The sequence below is a fragment of the Myotis lucifugus genome, unplaced genomic scaffold (genome assembly GCF_000147115.1).
Source record: "Myotis lucifugus unplaced genomic scaffold, Myoluc2.0 scaffold_109, whole genome shotgun sequence".
NCBI classification, from domain to species: domain Eukaryota; kingdom Metazoa; phylum Chordata; class Mammalia; order Chiroptera; family Vespertilionidae; genus Myotis; species Myotis lucifugus.
In genome coordinates, this window is record NW_005871157.1 from 4,026,634 (window position 1) to 4,031,739 (window position 5,106).

Here is a 5,106-nt window from a genome sequence, read left to right on the forward strand (position 1 = left end):
CAGGCTTTCGTGAGGGTACTGTGTTACATATTAAGTCCTTTGTACAGTGCCTGGTGTGAAGTAAGCACTTAGTAAATGCTATTATTATTATTATTATTATTACTATCATCATTATCACTATTAGAGTTGTGAATATGCACTTCCTGGAAATAAGCAAATGGTCCTTTTATCTGAAGCACTGCCTAAGCAGCATACCACTCACAGACCCAGCTCTCCTGTAGTCTGTGAAGATTAAAGCAACAACATGTCTGGTAGTTAACTTTTATTTTTAGTTCGCTGGTTCCTTTCGTCTTGTGGTGTAGTGACACTTGGGTTGCGGGTGAATTTCCCGCCAAAATATAAGATGGCGCATTAAAATGCCTATATCTTTTGAAGTATGGGTTCGATTGAAATGAAATATTTGGTAATACGCAGTTACAATCGGCCCGAGTTTACACGTTTCCCGCACTCCACCGCAAATCTATATGAACCGAGTTTAAGAGGGCTCCCGCGGAGTACGCGCAATTCACGCGAGCCGACTTAACTCGTTTCCCGCAACCCAAGTGTTGATATAAGGACTTAAGTAAACCAGAAAGGTAATGCAAACATTTGCTCTCTAATTTCTAACTCTGTTATCTCAGATGTCCCAACAATGACTAGCTGGTTTTCTTTTTTTTTTAAACCAATAACACAGGTTTAATATTTTATTTTTCAATTACAGCTTACTTTTAGTATTACTTTGTATTGGTTTCAGGTGTACAAACATAGTGATTAGACAATCATATATTTTGCAAAGTGTTCTCCCCAGTATTTCCAGTACCCCTCTGGTACCATACATAGTTATCAAAATTTTCTTGGCTATATTTGTCTATGCTGTACTTTACATCCCTGTGACTATTTTGTAACTACAAATTTGTACTCCTTCCCCCTCCCCCAAATATATTTTTTCTTGATTTCAGAGGGGAAGAGAGAGGGAGAGAGAGAGAGAAAAATATCAGTGATGATTGATCAGCTGCCTCCTGCACACCCCACACTGGGAATCAAGTTCGCAACCTGTTCATGTGCCCTGACCTGGCTCATAGGTTGATGCCCAACCACTTAGCCACACTGGCCGGGCCCAATTTGTTCTTCTTAATCTCTTCACCTTTTTCACCCAGTCCCCCCAATCCCTAATCTGCTCTTGGTTTGCTTTCATTCTGTGAACTCTGAGCTATGGGTTCAATTGCCAAGGTAAAGTGATTATAAAAATATTTTTACTTTTATACAAGTTCTTTCTACTGTGCTGCAGACCTCATGGCAACCTTAATTGGGACTTTTTATTTCTTTGGTGGACATACAGATTTTTATTGAAAATCAAGGCTTGTGAAAAGAAAAAAAAGAAAAAAAGAAGGCTTGGTTGGCTCCGCGGCCACCATGTGGTCACAAGCTGGCTGCCCCCATGTGGTCACAAGATGGCCGGCAGGGGAGGGCAGTTGGGGGGGGGGGGGACCAGGCTAGCAGGGGAGGGCTGTTAGGGGTGATGAGGCTGGCAGGGGAGGGCTGTTAGGGGTGATGAGGCCGGCAGGGGAGGGTAGTTGGGGGCAATCGGGCCGGCAGGGAGCAGTTAGGTGTTGATCAGGCTGGCAGGGGCGAGATTAGTGGGTGATGAGGTTGGCAGGCAGAAGCGGTTAGGGGCAATCAGGCAGGCGAGTGGTTGGGAGCCAGCAGTCCTGGATTGTGATTAGGGCCTAAATCGGCAGTTGGACATCCCCCGCGGGAACCCAGATTGGAGAGGGTGCAGGCTGGGCTGAGGCACACCCTCCTCCCCCAGTGCATGAATTTCGTGCACCAAGCCTCCAGTATTTAATAAAATAAAAATAAAAATCAAGTTTTGCCCTGGCTAGTGTGGCTCAGTTTGAGCCCTGAAGGGTTGCCGGGTCAATTTCTGGTCAGAGCACTTGCCTGGGTTGTGGGGCTAGATCCCCAGTGGGGGGAATGTGGGAGGTAGCTTATCAGTGTTTTGCTCTCACATCGATGTTTCTCTTTCCATCTCCCTTCCTCTCTGTCTAAAAACCAATAAAAAATCTTAAGAAAGAATCAAGGCTTGGTCAGTTTATATATCTAGACTGATTTAGATTTTATGATCTGTCTTGTTATAAAACCAGAAGCGCAGTGTCATATTTAAAGCACATTAGTCAGCCTTTGCATCTTTTAGTAGCGTCAGGACTGCTTGCTCTGCATCTGCCATCCTATGGCTCAAATTCAAATCGTGTGTCATAGTGTGCCTGGTGGTTGCTTAGACAATGTGCAAGCTACCTATACATTAAAGCCCTATTTAAACACAGGGCTGTGTCTATCCTTATTAAACTTAAACCTTCTGAATTCTTTGGAGCCTTTAGAAAATTGTTTGATAATTGGTTTATTTTTAGCTCAACGACTCTTATAGGTAGAAAAGACAGAATATAGATCTACCTTAAAGTGTCCCACCCAAGTTAGGGAGTGTGTTCCATGAAGCTGTTTATCAGTTCTTGACTCCTCTTAAATATTGAGTATGCAAAAGAGTTCTTGTATTATTTATTTATTATTGTATTATTTTCCATACTAACAGCTATGAATCTAGTTTTGCCCAACCTTGCACTGTATTTAATTCAGTAACCAGGGTTGTGCTATATGGAATACTGCTTGAAATAATTGAGCCAATGGTTAGAATGTTGGATGTTTTTACATATGGGAAAGTAAGAAGGATAAAGTACTTACATTTTTATTTTAAAACTATGAATTTATAATGGGGGGGGGGATGAGGACACATTTGTAATACCTTAACTAATAAAGAATTAAAGATTAAAAAAACACACAAAACTATGAATTTAAGAGAGGGTTTTAGTTTTGGTTTGGTTGTCCTGTGTGGTGTTTTTCACTTTTATTTATTGATGAGAGAGAGAGAGAGAGAGGGCGGGGGAGTGGGAAAGGGGAGAGGGAGAGAAGAGAGATGGGGGGGAGAGGGAGAGAAGAGAGATAAACACTGATTTGTTGTTCCACTTATTTATTCATTCATTGGTTGATTTTTTTATGTGCTCTGACCTGGGATTAAACTCGAAACCTTGGCAAATTGGGATGATGCTTTAACCAACTGAGTTACCTGGCCAGGCTTGTGTTTTAATTGTTAATGGAAAAGCTTTTTTTATGGAATTAGACAATTTGATATAAGTTAATATGGAAAAAAAAACATGCAAGAATGGCAGGAAAACACTAAAAATTCTACAAGAGGAGACTAGCCCTAGCTTACATAAGAACATACTATAAAGTCTATGTAATTAATTAATGCAGTCTGGTACTGGTGTATGAAGAAACAATAGGTTAATGGGTTAGTATAGAAAGCAGATATAGACCAGATACCTATGAAAATATAGTATATTGTAAATGACGGGGATTTTTTAATAAATGATGCTGTGACAACTAGGTAACCATTTGGAAAAAGATAAAATAGGTCATATTTCACATCATACAAAAGAAACTCCAAATGGATCAGATATCTAAATGAAAAAAAGAATGAAATCATACATGTTCTAGAAGGAAATTCCTTGCTGTAAGAAAATCAAGAGGCAATAAAAGATTGATAAATTTTAGTGCATAAATGTGGTGGGGTTCATAGCACTTCATGGGGAAACACTAGAGGCATTTCCCTTAAAGAAGATCAAGGCAGTGATACCCATTATCTCTCCTGCTATTCACATTGTGCCCTAGGGGTTTAGCCAGTACAGTTAGATAAAATAAATCAGTTGTGGAGACACAGAATTGGTAAAGAAGAATTAAAGGTATAATAGCTCTTGTTTGCAGATGATATGATAGTATACTTTGAGAACCCTAGAGAATCAATGATAAAACTAAGTGGTAAATTAGTATGGTAGACTATAAAATTAACATAGCTAACCAATGTCACCTCAATAAATTCAATTAAAAAGTTTAAAAAAAACAAAAACAAAAACCACAAACAAAAACCTACTCTAGCCAGGTAGCTCAGTTGTTTAGAGCATTTGTCCCCACACGCCAAGGGTGCAGGTTCAACCTCCAGTCAAAGCATATACCAAAAAACCAATCCTATATAATAAAAGGGTAATATGCAAATAGACCGAATGGCAGAACAACCAAACAATCAGAGCGTAATATACTAATGATATGCTAAGGCTGATCAACCACTCCCTATGATGTGCACTGATGACCAGGGGGCAGATGCTCTGACCGGTAGGTCAGCTTGCTGCTGGGGTCTGGCTGATTGGGACTGAGCGAGATGGGCCAGACACGCCCTGGAGCCCTCCCTCAGTTCCTCCCCGGCTTGATCGTGCTCCAGTGGGGTCCCTCAGCCTTGGCTGTGCCCTCTCGCAATCTGGGACTCCTTGGGGGATGTTGGAGTGCTGGTTTCAGCCGGATCCCACAGGTCACTCCCCTTGGGAGGGCACCAGACACAGGACTGATTGGGCACGAGCCCATGGCAGGCACAGTGGGGCCAGGATGAGCAGGAGCGGCAGGTCGTAGCTGCAGGTGGCGTTGAATTGCAGGTGGGTGTTGAACTGCAGGTTTCAGCCCAATCCCTGCAGGCCACCCAGAGGGACCCCACCCATGCATGAATTCATGCACTGGGCCTCTAGTGAATGTATAAACAAGTAGAACAACAAAATCAGTGTCCTTCTCACTCCCTTTCTCTTTAAAATAAAAACCAAAACCAAAAACTAATAGCTTTTCTATACACAACCAGTTAGAGGACATAAAAGGGAAAAAAACACAGCCCTATTTATAGTAGTAACATGGAAGATGAAATGCTTGAGAAATGTGCAAAAATAAAATAAAAGGAGAAATGTGCAAAGCCTAAAAGATAAACTTTAAACCAATCCTTGAAAGATTCAGAGGTCAACTTGAACAAATGGAAAGATAGTCCTTTTTCTTGGCGAGAACAGCTTAACATAAGATGACAGTTCTCCACTATTAATTTATAATTTTTAAAAAATATTTTTATTGATTTTTTTACAGAGGAAGGGAGAGGGATAGAGAGTTAGAAACATTGATGAGAGAGAACATCGATCAGCTGCTCTGCACGCTCTCCTCCCACCGGGATTGCCCGCAACCAAGTACATGCCTTGACCGGAATCTAAC

General features: G+C 41.3%; 1 protein-coding gene across 1 annotated transcript in view; it reads left to right on the forward strand.

The window, feature by feature from the left end:
• EIF3J (eukaryotic translation initiation factor 3 subunit J) overlaps nucleotides 1-5,106 on the forward strand; it is a 26,134-nt gene that overhangs the window by 8,581 nt on the left and 12,447 nt on the right. The gene's annotated exons all lie outside the window — the stretch shown is intronic.